The sequence below is a fragment of the Vombatus ursinus genome, unplaced genomic scaffold (assembly GCF_900497805.2).
Source record: "Vombatus ursinus unplaced genomic scaffold, bare-nosed wombat genome assembly UNPS02001419.1, whole genome shotgun sequence".
NCBI lineage: Eukaryota > Metazoa > Chordata > Mammalia > Diprotodontia > Vombatidae > Vombatus > Vombatus ursinus.
The window spans coordinates 10,483,204-10,501,074 of NW_020941197.1; the positions used below are offsets into that span (position 1 = coordinate 10,483,204).

At 37.6% G+C, this 17,871-nt stretch overlaps 2 pseudogenes; both read left to right on the forward strand.

Annotated features, from left to right (window-relative positions):
• Window positions 1-416: 416 nt before the first annotated feature.
• On the forward strand, window positions 417-775 carry LOC114045839 (annotated as a pseudogene).
• Window positions 776-2,633: 1,858 nt separating this feature from the next.
• Window positions 2,634-3,649, forward strand: LOC114046286 (annotated as a pseudogene).
• The last annotated feature ends 14,222 nt before the right edge of the window (window positions 3,650-17,871 follow it).

Sequence of the window (17,871 nt, forward strand, 5' to 3'; positions counted from 1 at the left end):
CACTTGGCATTTCCTGTGTGAATGGTCATGCCAAAACTCTTGAGTTGCTATATATTTCTTTCAGAAAGATCTGTGATATCCCATTTTCTGGTATAACTAGTACAATGTCATCTGTAAACAGGAGCATCTGTAGTCCATGGAAAATACTACTTCAACTTGGACTGACTCTATGCTGGATCTCACATTTCCTCTGTTGCAACTCAAGATTTTCTGAGTTTGTAGTCTTACTTGAAATAATTCACAAAATATACAAAACAGGTCCAAGAATTGTAAGAATGCACTCCCCTTTTTACCCTTCCTGTCCCCTCCTGTCCCCTCCTGTCCCCTCTCCCTTTTCTCCCCTCCCTCTCCCATCCCCATCCTTCCCTCTATCCTTTCTCCTTCCTTCCTTCCCTGGCCTAGACGATGCTGTGTTGGAGATGGCCAAGGAGACCACAGAACCCACCAAGGTGGACACTGAGGGGCTGTGTCAGTACATGTTTTCCAAAATGTCCATGTACCTGACAGGCAAGCTAACAGCCACAAGTGAAGACTATAAACTCCTGGAAAATTTGAACAAACTGACTAGCCTGAAGCATCTAGAAATGAAAGATATGCAGTAAACATAAGTAGAAACCTAAAGGACTTAAACCAGAAATCTGCAGCACTTCAGCCTTACCTGGATCAGACCACTTTAACTGAGGAGCAAGTAGCAGCTCTTGAGCAGGCAGCTTACAAGTAGGATGCATATTCAAAGAAACTAGAAGCAAAGTACAAGAAGTTAGAGGGGCGATGAAAGAATTCTTTAGCACAAAGACTTTAACTACAAGAATGTTTCATAAAAGCTGAAATAAGTGGGATGGAACTTATCACTATGCTTCAATTCCTAAAAAAGCGGTGCTGCTGATCCAAGGAGAATCCCAGCCTTCACCTTTGGTTGAATGTATAACTTTGTCCATCCCTTGATGTTTCCCTAAACCTGAACCCCCTGGAACTTTATCTTATCATGTGCTTTATTGTGTGTCCTTGTGCAAGGCTCAGAAATCAGGATCAACCCTATCTAGAGCAGACACAGATAATAGGCTCTCATTTCCCTGTCTCATTCCCTCTCCCCCTCCCCTAGGACTCTACCTTTGAGCTCTGAATGTGCCCCCTCCTTCATAACTTGTTCTTGAACTTAAATAATAATTGCTGACTTATGAAGAAAAAAATAATTGTAAGAATGCAAGAGTATTTATTGTTTTCATGGAAACCTGTTTTCTATTTAAAACATGCAATCAACACAGCAACATCAAGAACAATTGATATAAAATAAATAATGCCACAGGAATACAGTTTAATACATTTATTAATCTTTCTAGGAATATAGATTTTCATTACTCTTTATTAGAAATGAGTATTGCTTTCTAGCCAAAGAGAGAATTGAACAAAAATATATCATTGGCCAAATGCACTTGGTTAGCATTAGGATGAAGTCGTATGGCTCCACTGAAAAGCCCATTAAGCAGCTCATGGAATCTTTCTCTATCATTATTATAATGTTATTTGCATTTGATAAGTATAAAAATTCATAATATGTGTTCAAGGAAGACTAGAGACTAAATATTTTGAGTATGATTCTGGATGCCAAATGAAAGTGATACTTCTAAATACTTTGGTCACCTCCAGGGAAGACACAAGGACTATAAAGTCATCAAGGGGAAACCTGAGACTGATTTTGTTAAGAGACTGACATTCTGAAGTTAAAGCTTAATTAAAAGAATATATCAACAGTAAATAACACCTATCCAATACCAGTTTTAGCAAAAACATTTGGTATTAAAATCGGATAACAATGAATATAGAAGATGTCTTAAGAAAAGCCATGTGTTTTTTTAATTTAATATTTTATTTTCCCTATCTACATGTGAAAACAATTTTTAACATTCATTTTAAAAATACATTTTGAGTTCCAATTTCTTTTCCTCCCTCCCTTCTTCTTCCCCCTGTCTCTTTCAGCAATTTGATACAGGTTATATATGCAGTCATGCAAAGCATATTTTCATGTTTGGCAAATTGTGAAAGAAAACAGACCCCCTCAAAAAATAAAAGAAAAATGTGTGCTTTGATCTGCATTCAGACGATCATTTTTTTTCCTTTGGAGATGGATAGCATTTTTCTTCATAAGTCCTTTGGAATTGTCTTCGATTATTTTATTGCTGGGAATAGTTAAGTCAGTCACAGTTGATCATGCTACAATATTACTGTTACTGTGTATAATGTTCTCCTGATTCTGTTCATTTCACTTTGCATCTGTCCATGTAAGTCTTTCCAGGTTTTTTTCTGAGAGCATCCTGCTCATCATCTCTCATAATACAATAGTGCTCTATCACAATCATATATCACAACTTGTTCAGTCATTTCCCAGTTGTTGGGCATCCCCTCAATTTCCAGTTCTTTGCCCCCAGAAAAGAGCTGCTATAAATATTTTTGTACGTATAGGTCCTTTTAGTTTTTTAAAAAAGGGCGCACAGCTGGTTGCTTCCGCTCTCTCCCACAAGGGCTGGTGCGTGGGGCGGAACCTGCTGCCCCAGAGCCTAGTCCTGGATGCCCTGGTCTCCAGGCCACTGCCCCGGAGCGCCACCGGCCCAGTCCGACAGCAGCCACAACGGAACATGGAGGAGCTGAGTAAAGCCCTGGCTAGCAGTTTTTCAATTTCCCAAGACCTGAACAACCCTTCGGCGCTTCACTGCTTGATGCAGTACAAATCCAAATACAGCTCCTTGGAACAGGGGGAAAGGCGTCGGAAACTCCTGAAGCTTCAGAATTCCAAGCGACTAGACTAAGTGAATCCAGGAGACTGACCGAGGATGACTGAACGGCGATGGATAAGGAGGAAGAAAAGGAAGAAGAAGGGATGGACAGCTACACTGGTAAGGCGCTTGGCTAACCAGTTGATGCTGTCAAAGTCGCTGATTATCGTCCCTTCAGATCTGGAGCAGAAGTGGACTGTGGTGGTTGTACCGTGGGGGAAAAGAGCCCATGCTGTGGCGTCCAAGGGTTCCACTACATCTTACACCAGGAGAGGATACTGTGTCAACAGGTTTCCTTCCTTCCTGGAGTCAATAAGCACACCTCATCCACGGGGAAAGACTACACCCTGTATTGCATCTACAATGAACTGAACCAGACTTAATATGTTCTAGACGTGATGTCCTGGAGGGGACCCCCTGTCTATGACTACCACACTGATTTTAGATTCTATTGCAGGCAAAGTTACCAAAAGAGCAGGGACTTGGAGATAAAATCGGGCTTATTCCATTGAAATTTGTGGGTCTAAAAAAGTTCCCATGTATCCCGGAGAGCCTATGCAAGTTCTTATACACGGACTTCCCTTCTAAGGTTGATGGGCTTCTTTTCTTTCATAAGCAGACCCACTATTGCCCAGGCAGCACTGCGTTGGTTGGTTGGCTGTGCCTGTACATGGTGTTTGGTGTCCTTGGCAAGACGGTTCCAGCTGGACCTTTGACCACCAAGCCTGACTATGGAGTGCATCAGCTCCAGTAGATCATCGAACACAAGAGAAGTAAAATGGAAGTCAACGAAATGAATCTTGAAGAGGCTTCTGAGAATAGACGCTATGTACTCCAGTACCTCCACCTGTAAGCTGACTGACGCTCCCGGTAGCTAGACTGAAGCACGAACCTAGTGGAAAACTGATGAGCTCCTTTCTGCAGCGGTTCAAGAAGAGCCACATGCCCGCGTCCCTCTGTGAACTGCTCCCCGCCATCCCTTGTTGCTCACGTGAAAGGGATGAGCTTGAGGCCTGGAGACAATATTTGAGTCCACCCCAGTCGGTCAGACACACCTAAGCACTAAGAGTCCAATATGAGATACCCATTCCCTGGCAAGGAGGTGAGATGTTCCCAGGTGCTGCCTAGCAAGACCTCATGGCAATTTTCCCAGGTGGAGGTGTTTAGGTTTAGTTGAGCAATTCTAATTGCTAAGAGCTATGCAAACGTATGGAATTTCTATGAACTAAGTTGTTTGTGATTTTTATGCCTCGGTATAGCTGTGGCTGTCCTCATCCCAATCAGGGGCGCTTGGGTTGGTCATTTGCCCTGAAAGGCTGTGTCTTGTTTCTTCCCCCACAAATTACCTCACTAGGTCTTAAGCAGCTTCATTTGGGAAACTGTTTTTCTGCAACTAGGAGATGTAGAAAAGTTTTATGAGGCCTGGGTTCTTGGTCTTTGCATTAGCTTTACCTTCTGAGAAGGCAAGAATGATTTTCCTCCCTTTGGATATTGCCATAAGATAAAATTTCCTTTTAATTGATGGAAGCTTATGAGACTGACTAAATAACCACTTATTTGTATTGGTGAGAGTGTGCCCACTTCCTGCCTTCTTGTTCCTGTCTTCTAAAGCTCCCGCCAATCCAACTTTTTCCCCACTTTAGTGCAATGAAAATTCTGCCTCCTCTCTCCAGGAGGTTGCAAGCTTCCATTTCCCATAGTACTGTTGAGAATAGTACTAGTAATACTTCAAGGGACTCAGGTCAGATCTTGTCTCTTTTAACATGTGTAACTCCCACCGACTTTATTGTCTAAACTGGGAGTGGAGCAGAAGTGGGAGCTAGGATTATATCTATTCATTGAAAGTAGGTGGAGTGGCTGGCACTTAGATGTACACTGAAGCCAACTGGAAAACCTGAGAAGAAAACTTTCAATCCCGCTGTTGACTACAGATTCAAGAGTTTTAATTTGATTTTCTTTTGAATTTTAAAATCACTCTATGACATGTTTGTGTGTATGTTTTTTTTTTTTTTTAAAGATACTGTAATTTTCTGCTTTCCTTTCTAAATCCACCTAAATTTCAGGTCTCAAAATACTCTTAACTGACTATAGAACAAGGTTTGGATAAATTTACGGATCCAATTTGTCTTGTTCTAGGTCAGATGACAATGACAATTTCGTGTCCAAGCTCTTCAAAAACAGCCCCCAGAAATAAACTCAGTATGTTAATCTATTAAATCTCAAACACCCCTAGAGTTAAAAGGAAGTCATTGGCACTTTTGAGCATAAAAACTGCTCCAACTGACATTAATGCTTTTTCTTGGTGGCATTTAATATTTGGAAAATTCTTTTAAATTTAATTTAAAAATAAAAAAGTGCAAGTCATGTGGATGAGTAACACCTATATGGAAGTGGCTGTGAGTACTCTGCTCTCCTTCAAAGACTAAGACCCAGGCAGCATTTTAAAAAATATATTATATCACTTTGGTTTTTTTTTATTTTCTCAATTATAAAAAATTTTAACATTTTTTTTTAAATTTTGAGATCCAAATTCTCTCCATCTCCTCAATCCTTGTTGAGAGGGCAAGGAATTTGATATGGATTTTACATGTACAGTCATGCAAAACATTTCCCATATTAGCCATCTTACAAAAGAAAACACAGACCAAAATAATCAAGAGTAATAAAGAAAAAATATATTCCCATCTGCAAAAAATACAAAATAAATTAAAAAATAAAAAATCTCTTTGGAATACAAATCAATAGTGATATTACTGAGTCAAAGGGTATGCATGAGAAAACTGAGCAATGTTAATGAATGCAGAGCTTATCACTCCAGATCAGTTACAGAAAGATAATCACTTTCTTCTCAAAAAGGAGGAAGAAGATTGATCCATTTTCTCAGAGCGTAAGTGAATTAAAATGAAATCTTTTGCAATGAACAGATGTCATTTTGCAAAACAGTACTAAAAACTGACAAAAGGAATGTTCCAGGGTGGAGGGGAGTTGTTGATTGGAACTGAAGATACTTTAACTCAAACCAGAGCCTACAAAATGGCTAAAATCAAAGACTAGAATTTAAAAATACATTAATGGGTAATATCCACACAAACTCAAATAAGATATGTTGACCTAGTAGTAGCAAACAAATGACTATGTCTTGTAGATTTTGTTTAAAGAAATGGAGGGGTTTATGATAACGGGATGCAGAAATTAGTGAATGGTAATCCTTAAGGAGCCTGAATTTATTGGTCATACAATAAAGTGATGGATATTGGGCAACATATCACTGGAGGATGCAAAAAAAAGGCATCTATAGGACACTGAGGGACATTCAATGAGTTGGCTAGTAATTATACACCAGAAGATGCTCACTATCTTGAATTAACATAAACTTTCTACAAATACAAAATCCAAAATATACTCAGGTAGCAGATATGCAATCTTGGAAACAGGCCATCATTATAGATAGAACAAGTACCTTGATATAGTATTGATCAATAAAAATTAAAGAATGATATTTAAAGTAGATTTAAATTTACTGAAAACTTATCAACCCCAAATTTACCCAGAATTAAAAAAAAACTATCCAAACATAAAGATCTTGCAGAAGAAACTAAAACCAAGTGTGAATAAGACATATATATGTATATATGTACATACATATAGATACATATATACATACACACACAAATATGTACATGTGACATACTTTATCTATACTGTCCTACTTGATACTAGACTTAACTCAAAGATGTTTTTGGTAATTCTTTAGAAGATGAGCTTACATTCCAATGGGATTATAGGATCATAGATTTAGAGTTGGAGGGGATATTTTTGGTCATGCATACAAATCTACGTTCAGGAAACAGAAAGAGAGAAAACCTAGTCAATTTTCAAGGCTCACACAGCTGGTAATTATCTAAGACAGTATTTGAACCCAAGTTTTAGTCACTTCCAGTTCAGTCCCAATCCACTATGTTATCTCTCAAAAAAGTAGTCATTTTATTCATGTGACAAATAGCTGGCATAATGTTAACTAAACAAGAATAATAGCAAGACAGCAACTTGTCCTTTGGTGGTTTTGATCTGAATTCCACCTTGTAAATGGATAGAGTTTAGCTAAGTCTTTGAATTTCATTTATGTGCACCCCTTAATACCTCATTGTCTCTGAGAGCTTTATCTTTTGTGATTTTGTCAACTGAGTGGGGTAGGAATGGGGAGTAAATTGTTGAGAGGAATCCTTTCCTACTCCAAATAAGTTACATACTTGTCTTCTTAAACAGTGTGTTGAGATAATTTAATTTTTTATTGTCACCTTGAGATCATCATTATGAACACCAGTTATATTCTTTGCTATAACCTCTGATGCTTTTAAGAGCTACTGAGGTGAGTTTTCAAAATATTAAATAGCACTGACTGCTTTTATATTCGCTCACCTTTCTCTGGTCTCACTTTTACTTATTTAAGTATCAGCATTTATTAGTATATGCCTATTGCTAATTTGTTAACCCATTTTATATGTGCAAGGATTCTTTTTATGAATTATGTTGAACAACATGGGATTGTCCTAGGCACTTCATGGGATACAAAAATCCACTAACATATGATTCATATCTCCAGAGACTAAAATCCACACACAAATGTATTGTGACACATTTGGCAAATGCTACCTTTGAGGAAAAGATGGAAAGTGGTTCACAAGATGACAAAAGGAGCTAGGTGGCACAGTGGATAGAGTGCTAGACCTAGAGTCTAGAACACTGGAACTCAAATCCAGCTTTCAACACTTATAAGTTGTGTGATGTTGCACAATTCACTTAATCTCTGCCTGCTTCAGTTTCTTCATCTTTAAAATGAGGATGCCCTAGTTTCTAGGCCTATTGTGAAGACAAAGTGAGATAATAGTTGTAAAGCATTTCACAAAACTTAAATCAATATATGAATATATTTTTATTATTATATCAAGTCGTTTCAGAACTAGTTGAATGACTAAGTCCCATTATTTATTCATTACTTAATGTCATCTTAGAAGGAACACCCTTATTTTGCAGATGAAGAAACTGAGGCCCACACCATATACCTAAAGTAATTTGCTCAAAGTCGGCAGTGAACTAGTGGCAGCATCAGGATTCAAACCTAGAACCTCTGTTTTCAAATGAAGATCTCTTTCCACTTCACTGTACTGTTTCCCATTATTTCATGTTGTCCAAAGTCACACAGAATTTTAGTGGCAGAGCAAAGATTTAAACTCACGTCTTCTAGTGAGGAATGCAGCACTGTGCACTGTACCAGGCTGTCTCCATATAAAATGGCAGTGGTATAGCCAAAATATTTGTTTTATTAAGAGATATACAGAATCACAGAGACCAAGTAGGAGAGGGAGAGAGAGAGAGAGAGATAATGAGAGAGAGATAATGAGAGAGAGAGTAACAGAGACAGAGACTAAGACAGAAAGAAGAGAAGGGAAGAGAAGAGAAGAGAAGAGAAGAGAAGAGAAGAGAAGAGAAGAGAAGAGAAGAGAAGAGGAGAGGAGAGGAGAGGAGAGGAGAGGAGAGGAGAGGAGGAGAGTAGGGAGAGGAGAGGAGAGGAGGGAGAGGAGAGGAGAGGAGGGAGAGGGGAGGGAGAGAGGAAGGGGAAGGGAGGGAAGGGGAGGAGAGGGGAGAGAAGAGAGAGATTCAACTATGTTAGCTGTAGAGCAGAATTCAAAGTTGGATAAACAGCTTCAAGTTTTCCTTCTTGATTCATAACTGCCTGTGTGATCATGGGAAAGTATTATAACCTTACAGTGCTGCAGAGAAGACACAATGGTAAAATGAGGTTCCTCATCTGAGAGTTCACCTACACCAATGAAATGGCATGAATAGTCATCATCTCTATCTCTACATCTAACAAACATACATAATCTATGTTGATAATTCATCAATTATAGAGAAATACTGAGAATAATAGATACCTCAAAATTCACTGTTAATGTTACCTTCTAACCAGAAGAGCTCCTTTCCCACCCACTTATTTTAAAAATAAGGTTATGATGGCAGGTATCTTCCTGGTATTTCAAAATTGGAATACAATCCATCCACAGACAATAGAACAATGAATTTCCCTGGGTGGGTGTTCTCAACACTAATGTATTGCATCATTACCATTAACTTCACTTTCATCAATGTGTTGTCATTATCACATTTAACTTAATTAGTGTAGAAGCTACTTAAAAGAACACTTCACATAAAAAAAAAGAATGGACTTAATGCATTCTTGGCTTCCAACAGCTAAACCAATAGTCTAATGCACTGTGAGGAAGTTTTTTTTTTTTTTTAGAAGCTGTTAAGAGGGAGAGAGGGAAAGAAGCCTACACTCACACAATAAGGTCAGAAAGCTAGATGCAGAGTGACACCGAGAAATCTCAATAACCACTGTTTAGCATGAGGATGTTAATATTTCTCACTATCTTTTCTATCATTGTCAGGTGTGGGGAGGGGCAGGGTAAGAGAGAGACAGTGGAGTAAACTTGGCTTGACCACTTTGCCTTTACTTTCTGAGCAAAGCACAGTATCTAATGCTTTTAGCTTAAAGATCAAAATTGCAGATATTGATCACACTAGTACATTCTTTCCTTAGGGGAGAGTTCATAGAGGATACCATGTTCAGAGTGTAAAATGTTAATATGTGTGCATTTATATGCATATTCATCAATGCATTTCTTTTCCATCTATCTGTTTGGAGTAACCATGCAATTTTTACATTAGCCCAATAAAAGAAAATTGGGGCAAGTTTTTCTTCCTCCTTTAATGACATCAAAAGCTACAGGATTAAAATTGGTGAATTAGGTTAGAATGTGGGGCTCCTTCATCAAGAATAAAATGGAATGGCCTGCATAGAAACACTATTGCAGATAAGGAAACTGAAGTACAGATTGCTAAAGTGACTTGTACAAATTCAAGGTAGTAAGTAATGGATTTAGGAAATGAATCCAGGTCCTCTGATCCCAGTGAATCCAGGGTTCTTTTCATGGTACCATGCCACCAAGGCATAAGTAAAAAATATTATATCAGGTGATGAGGACACAGGGATATTTGGGTAGCTTTGTGTATTTCTCTCTTCCACTGAGGATTGTGCTACAGGAGGTGGGAATGGGCTTCACTGTAAGCCATGGGTCAGACTACCTGTGAGGATCTTGTATGTACTTGACCATAAGCATAGGGCTGGGTCTCACACTGATGATCACTTGCCCTATACCACAATGGAGCTGCAGCCTCAGCCCAAGCTTGGTAGCAGAGACAAGAGTAGTACAGTTCTTCCGTTTCACCCTATTCATTTAAGGTTCTTCTCTTAAAGAAGGCAAGAATCTCTCTGGGGTTGGGATCACTATCAGCAAAAAGCCACTAAAACAGTTATTATGTTGATGCACTTTTAGTCGGTCGTAACAATAATCCATGTTTATATAGGACTTTGTAGTTACCATGCACTTCACTATCAGTCAACAATCTCTGCCCCTGGTACTCTGGGCTCTGATATTTGAGTCTTTGCCTTATCATTCCAGAGCACCCAAGCCATCATCCACTTCTATGCTATTTCTAAAGCAGGATCCTTAGCACTTATCCTCCCTCCAAACCCTTCTAACTGTGTGTTATCTTTCTTTATTAGAATATAAGCTCCTTGATGGGTGGGACTGAGTTGTTTGCTTGTATTTCTATTTCCAACTCTTAATGCCTGCTTTTTTATTAGTTCACTTTAATTTCTTCATTCAACACACAATTATTAATAGCTTTTTATGCTCCAGGTTCTGTGTTAACTGCTAGGGATACAAAAGAAAAACAAAAGCATGATCTGCCCTCAAGGAGCAGAATGGTAGAAACTCCATGTACATAAGTAACTACACACAAGATAAAGGATCTTCATGGATGCCAGAGAGTGTAAACGTAATTATTTAGAAGAAAACCTTTCTAGGAAGATGGGACATCCAGTAAAAAGGCAGAAAAACATGAGATGGAGAGTGGAATGTAAGGAACTATCCAATACGTCAACATTGCTGAACTTTAGAGTGCATGGAGGGGAGTAATATGTTAAAAGACTGGTTGTGGGAAAGCTTAAATGCCAACCAGATAAGTATATATTTGATCCTAAAAGTATGATGTTGAATTTAATTCTCACACCATCCTGGGAGGATATAGTAAAAATATCAAATATTTTTATTCCCTTGATGTACCACTGTCCTTCCCTCTCATATAACCTATGAAGTTTCTCCAACTATCTACTTTTATATGCAAATCTAGCCAGATCCCTCCAAACCAAAGCTACTATAAACATCCAGACCTTTAGTAGAAGCTGTTTATCCAGATCCTAACCCATCACTTTTCTTCTCTTTGCTGCTTAAAGAGCTGGCAAATCTTGATGCCCTCAATGCCAGGTAATTGAATTTTTCCATTATCCTTCTACTGAAATTGCTCTCTCAAAATTTCAACAGTAACATTTTGCTTATTACACTCAATAATTTCTCAGCAGTTTTATTCATTACTTTGCTATTTTTGACATTGTTGGCTACTTTCCCTCTACTGAATATTTGCATTGGCTTTGGTGATGCCACATTCTCTTGGTTATCATGCTACTTTTGTAATTCCCCCTTCTCCATCACCTTCAATAAGACTTTGTGCTTTAAAAACCAAGTTTTGTATACAACATTTTTAAATGAGTCTTCCTTTCAATGACCTCTTCTTTGTCCTCTTTCTTTTCTCTCTATGTCTTCTTCATTGCCAGGTATTTTCAGTTTAGTTACTAGTATGGTCTCACTTCCAAATCTAAAGATACAGCCTTGTTCCTTCATTAGAACCCCAGGTTTACATTCTCAGCTTCTTTTAAGAAATCACCTTGACTTCCGGTGCCATGATTGCAAAGTGAGGAAGGAACCCTCTGAAGCCCTCCAAAACTCCCCTCCAAACAACTAGAAAACTGCCTCAGAATTGATCTAGGAGCAGGGAAGCAGTTTACCAGGTTGGCAGGAAAGGTCTATCTCACTGGGGTGGGAGGGAAGCAAGATCCCCAAGAGCAGCAGCTGTAGCCAGCCTCACAGCAGGAAGCCTGCAGTAAGCCTCAAAGTTGGGGACAATTCACCATCGAGGCCCCACCCTCCTGCAAATCAGCAGCCCCTTAGGTAACTGAGAAAGTTTGTGCAGCTCAGCAAGGTCTCCCCCACCCCAGTGACCCCATCCTCAGCACAAGTCAACAGTAAGGCTTTGATCCCATTGCTGACCAGTACTGATGCACCACCCCAGCGCTGGCCTTCAGTGAGACCCCCCCTTCCCCTGGGGCCTGCCAGCAGAGAGGTCCTGTTTCCATAGAAACAGCAGCAGGACACCACCCCTGGGGCAAAGCAACAACAAAGTTACTCCTCCAGGGACTGCTAGCAGAAAGAATCTGTTACCATACCACCCAGCAGCAAAGATCCCATCCCTGGAGCAGGCCACCAGCTAAACCACACACCCAAGGGAGGCCAACAGGGAGCTCCACCCCTAGTACAAGCCAGAAGGGAAGCTTAACCTTTAGAGAAAGCAAGAAGGTAAATCCTAAAGCCCAGTGAGCAGTAGCAGTAAAACCCCAAGCTCTGGCACAAAAAGTTTGGGAAAATGTAGGAACAGAGCCCAGCTCTCACATAAATATACCAAGTCACAGAAAAGGCAGAAAACTGGTAAAAAAAAAAAAGAGCTTGATTATAGAGAGTTACTATGGTGATAGGGAAGATCAAGGCATAAACTTAGAAGAGGACAATAGTGTCAAAATAGCTACATATGAAGCCTCAAAGAAAAATGTAATTTGGTCTCAGGCACAAAAATAATTCCTGGAAGATCTTAAAAAGGATTTCAAAAAGCAAATTAGAGAAGTAGAAGAAAATTTGGGAAAAGAAATGAGAGTAATTCATAGAATCATGATAAAAAAGACTCCACAGCATGAAAAAGAAATACACAAAAATTTACCAAGGAAAATAACTCCCTAAAAATAGAATTGGCCAAATGGAAATGGAAATACAAAAGCTCGATGAAGAAAATAATTCTTTAAAAATTACAACTGAACAAGTTGAAATTAATGACTCTATGAGTAATCAAGATACAATAAGAAAAAATAAAAATAGAAGAAAATGTGAAATTTCTCATTGGAAAAAAATAACTGACCTAGAAAATAGATGCAGGAGAGATAATATAAGCATTATTTAACTACCTGAAAGCCATATAATAAAAAAAAAAAACCTGGGCAACATCTTTCAAGAAATTATCAAAGAAAACTGCCCTGATATACTAGAAGCAATAAAATAGATAAACCATTGGTTAATTAGATTTTTAAAAAAGGAAAGAAGGAAACCAAATTACTAGTATGAAAAATGAAAGGAGTAAAATCACCACCAATGAAGAGGGAATTAAGACAATTGTTAGGGGCTATTTTGCCCAATGAAATCCAAATATATTTGAAAATCTAAATGAAATGGATAAATATGTACAGAAATATAAATTACCCACATTAACAGAAGAATAAATGAAAAACTTAATCCAATCTTAGAAAAAGAAATTGAACAAGCCATTAATGAACTCCATAGGAAAAAATTCCCCAGTACCAGATGGATTCACAAGTGAATTTAACCAAATGTTGTACACGATAACAACAATATTGTTTGATGAAGAACTGTGAATAACTTAACTATTCTCCTCAATACAATGATCCAAGACAATCCCACAGAGAAAGAACTGATATTGATTTAATACAGATCAAAGTATGATATTTTTCACTTTCTTTATTTTTCTTTTATTTGAGTCTTCTTATACAAAATGACTAATATGGAAATGTTTTTACGTAATTGCACATGTATAACCTATATCTGATTTCTTACTGTCTTCAGGGGGAGGGAGAGATAGAATTTGGAACTCAAAATTTTAAATAAAAATGTTAAAAAATTTAAAAAGACATCATCACTGAGCTATCCTACCAGTATTCCATATTCAACATGTACAAACCTTATCTTCCCTCCAAACCTGCTCCTTCTTCTGACTATTATTTCATTGTGTGACATGATTATCAAGTTTTCTATATTTACAAACTTAGGGTGCTCTTTGACCCCTCCATCTCTGAATTTTTACAGTATATCAAACTAATTATCAAGACCAGCTATTTCTACCTCTGCAAGATCTCTCACATTTTCCTGCTTCTCCCTATTCTCACAATAATCACTCAAGTATATGTTCTTAATGTTGTTGTTTAGTTGTTTCAGTTGTATCCAACTCTTTTTGATGCCATTGGAGTTTTCTTGGCAGATACTGGAGTGGTTTGCCATTTCCTTCTCCAGCTCATTTTGCAGATGAGGAAACTGGGGCAAATAGGGTTAAGTGATTTGCCCAAGGTCACATAGCTAGTGTCTAAGGCTGGATTTGAACTCAAGTCGTCCTGACTCAAGGCCTAGCACTCCATCCACTGCGCCACCTACCTGCTCCATATCCTTATTACCACTACTGCAATAATTTCCTTGAAAGTCTTCTCATCTCCACCTTCTCCACACTCTAATCTGTACTTCCTGCTGTTGTCAGATTTATCTTTTTTTTGGTACAGATTCAGTTATGTCAATACTATGATAAACAAACAAAATACTTCAGTGGATCCTTATTACCTCCCAGGTAAAATTTAAAGTCTTTACCTGGAATTCAAGGCCCTCCACAATTTTTTACTGTCTTGCCTTTCCAGTATTATTTCATTTTGCTCCCTTCTACATACCATATTCAAGCCATATGGATCACTTGCCATTGCTTGTTCTGTTTCCTATGACTGAACTCTTTCCCTTCTCTTTGTACCTGTTGAATTCTTAAACCATCCTTAAAGCCCAGATCAAATTTTATTTCCATGAAGTTTTCCTCATTTTCCCTGATTGGCAATCATATGATTATAGGATTGCATATTTAGAAATATGAAACCTTATAAGTCAGTTACTGAATTGGGGAAAAATAAAATATTATATTAAAAAAATTTTAAAAAATGATTTAAAAAGAGACAATTATTGAGTCCAACCCTCATTTTACAGCTGGAGAAACTGAAGCACAGAGCAGTTTAAGTAAGTCTTTCAATGAGGGTCATAAAACTAGTAATGTTCTGAATTAGAATTTGAACCCAGGTCTTCCTGACTGCACATACAGTGCCTTAATCCCTATGCTACACTGTCAGCTAATAACATTAATAACTGTTTTCCCCATTAAACTTCATAGATGACTTTATTTTGAAATTCTCTTTTGTACGTATCATGTTATGTTATATATTCTAGTTATTTTTGCTTGTTTCTTATCCCTTTGGTAGACAATAAACTCCATAAGGTCAAGGACTATAAACTTTACTTCACTCTTAGTGCTTCAATATAATAGGTACTGGATAATGGTTTGGTGAATGATATCCCATTTTATAGATCAGGAAATCAAGGCTCAGAGAGGTTAAGCAAATACCCAATATCACAGAGCTAGTAAATGGCAGAGCTGGGACTGGAACTCAGAACATCTGAGCACATAAATTGTATTTTCCACTACATGACAAGGACTCAAGTAATTGAACAAATATTTATTGAGTGTTGACTGTATGTAAGGCACAGTTTGAAAGATCTCTGTTTACTTCAGGCTTAATTCTCCTTTAGCTGACACAGATTACATCCCCTGCACATTTCACAAATTTTCAGAAATGAAAAATAATCACTTTGTTGCCAAGCTTGTGTTGATGAGCTTCCTTGCATTTAGCCAGTCGGTTTGTTGAACTTGATAGGCCTATCATCAGGCCTATGCCTTATGTCTTTCCATATTGATAAGAACTTCTGATGTTCTGCTTTCATGGTATTTAAGAGAGAATCAAGATTATTTCCAAGCCAAAATTCTAGATGTTCTGAAATTATAGTGTTTCCATTCACTGAGCATCAGCATCTATTTCTAACGTATGTGGGATAATAGACCAATAGGAGAGAAATACTGACTTATAAAAATACATTGAGACTTAGAAACAAAACTAAATGATCCACTTCTGAAGTAACCAATGAATTTCACAGGAGTTATTTACTGAAGCTAATGCTCTGTGCTAAGGAGTTATCTAAAGAAATATGCTGGAAAAAAAAGAGTACTTGATAAATAGGGTGCTTTTTGCTTTGTGGATGCCTTCATAAATACAATCTGGGAATCCCTTTGCTATACTTTGAACTATCTGAGAGCAATAATAGTTTCCATTTCCCTCATATCTCCATTGAATTGAATCATATTGAATTGAATTGCATAGGTCTTTGTTGAGTTGATTCAATAAATTTACAATCCAGTACAAAATAGAGTGAGATACCATCTATAAAAGGGTAACATTAGGTATCCATTGATTCCTTCCAGGCGCTGAACTGAGGACTAAGTGGTTTAAGCACTGAATTACAAACTACACAAGGTTCCAAATAAAAGTTAGTATTTAGGCTTTGCTTTTTCCCCAATTTTCATTGGAAGCACTGCTCTTAGATTTTATTCTCTCCAGGTAACCAAATTGACTTGTTACATAGGAAACAAAGTGCCTGTTATGAGACATGAAACATCTTCCCACATATGCATGTCAAAAATAGAATCATAAATTTAGAGCTTAAAGGCCATTCAGAGCTCAGAGGCCATCTAGTATAACTATCTCATTTTCTAGGTGAAGAAGCTGAGATCTAGGGAGAGCATGTGACTTACCTGGGGTCACATGGATAGTAAGTTTCAGAGGCAAGCTTTCAACCCAGATCCTCTGAATGCAGAGCCAGTGTTCCTTACATTGTAACAAAATAACTGTAATTCTACTCACTTGTCTTTTTCTATGTCCGCATAGCTTAATTCTCCATCTTCTTATACACTGGAAAATTTATTAAAATTGCACCAGTAGAAAATAACAAATTTTGATTTTAGTAAAACTCAATTATAATTTTTCAAAATTGAAGAGAAAAACATTTATGTCTTTGAGATAATTCACTATTTATTTTCATGTCTTTCTAATCTCTCAGGTATCCATTGCTTCCGGACTAGGATCCAGGAGACCTAAGTTCTCTGAACTCATGAACTACAATGGCCAAGGCCCCTGTTCCTCTCTCAGCTTTCATTTCAGAATGAATGAATGTTCATTTAAGTACTGAGCTTCCATGAATATATGATATCATAAGTCAATAGGTTACTACATTTAAGTCAAGTATCTCATTTCAAGTTCCCCTACGTTATTTTTATAACATTGGACACACATCTTCCCCTATGTGGCTATATAGACTTTACAGAAACTAGCATTTGATGCATGTGTTCTGTGCTGAACTTTGATTTGATGCTTTGAACCTTAGAAGGATATACAATTTTACCAGAGTAGGCATTTCCTTTGCTGATGTATGTCACAAGATATAACTATGCTAATCCTTGTTTGATGGTTTTTTATGAGCTGTTTATGGCTAAAAAAATAAGGCTTATTTTTTCTTTTTAACTGTGTATAGTATAAAAAGATTTGTGTTCCATGGAAAAATTAATTTCAAGTCTGCAAAGTTTGAAGCATTCCGTTAATTTCCCTATGTCACCATCATAATAAAAATCTCGGACCATTCAGCTTTGGGGTAGTCTGCAAGTTGCATTTTAAGAGCTAAATATCAAAAAGACTTTATCTTTACCCTTAACATATGTTCCTCCTGCTAAACTGAAATCTGCAGTCTATATCAAGGTATTTCACACTTTTGTATATTGTATTACACTGCTCTCTGGTTGCTTCAATTATATATATCTTAACTCCACAAGAAGGTTAGTTCCTCAAGGACTAGGAATATATCTCTTTATTCTTTAAGTATTTCATCTACAATGCTTAACCTAGTACTAGTCATACAGTAATAACTACAAAGTATTTCAATAAACTTTAAAAAGTGCAGCGTTCATTTGTAAGCGAGATTTATTAGGATATTACAGCACATGGCTTAAGTAAGCAAATGTTCAAATTGGTTTATCAGCTCACTGAAGCTTGATAAACATGAGTACATGGTTCCAGACTTTCTCTGTGTTGGTGGTCAGATAGCCTGTGATGCTGCACAACTGTAATATGCTGTAAGCCCAATTTTTCTTTTGCCCAAGATCTTCCTTTCTG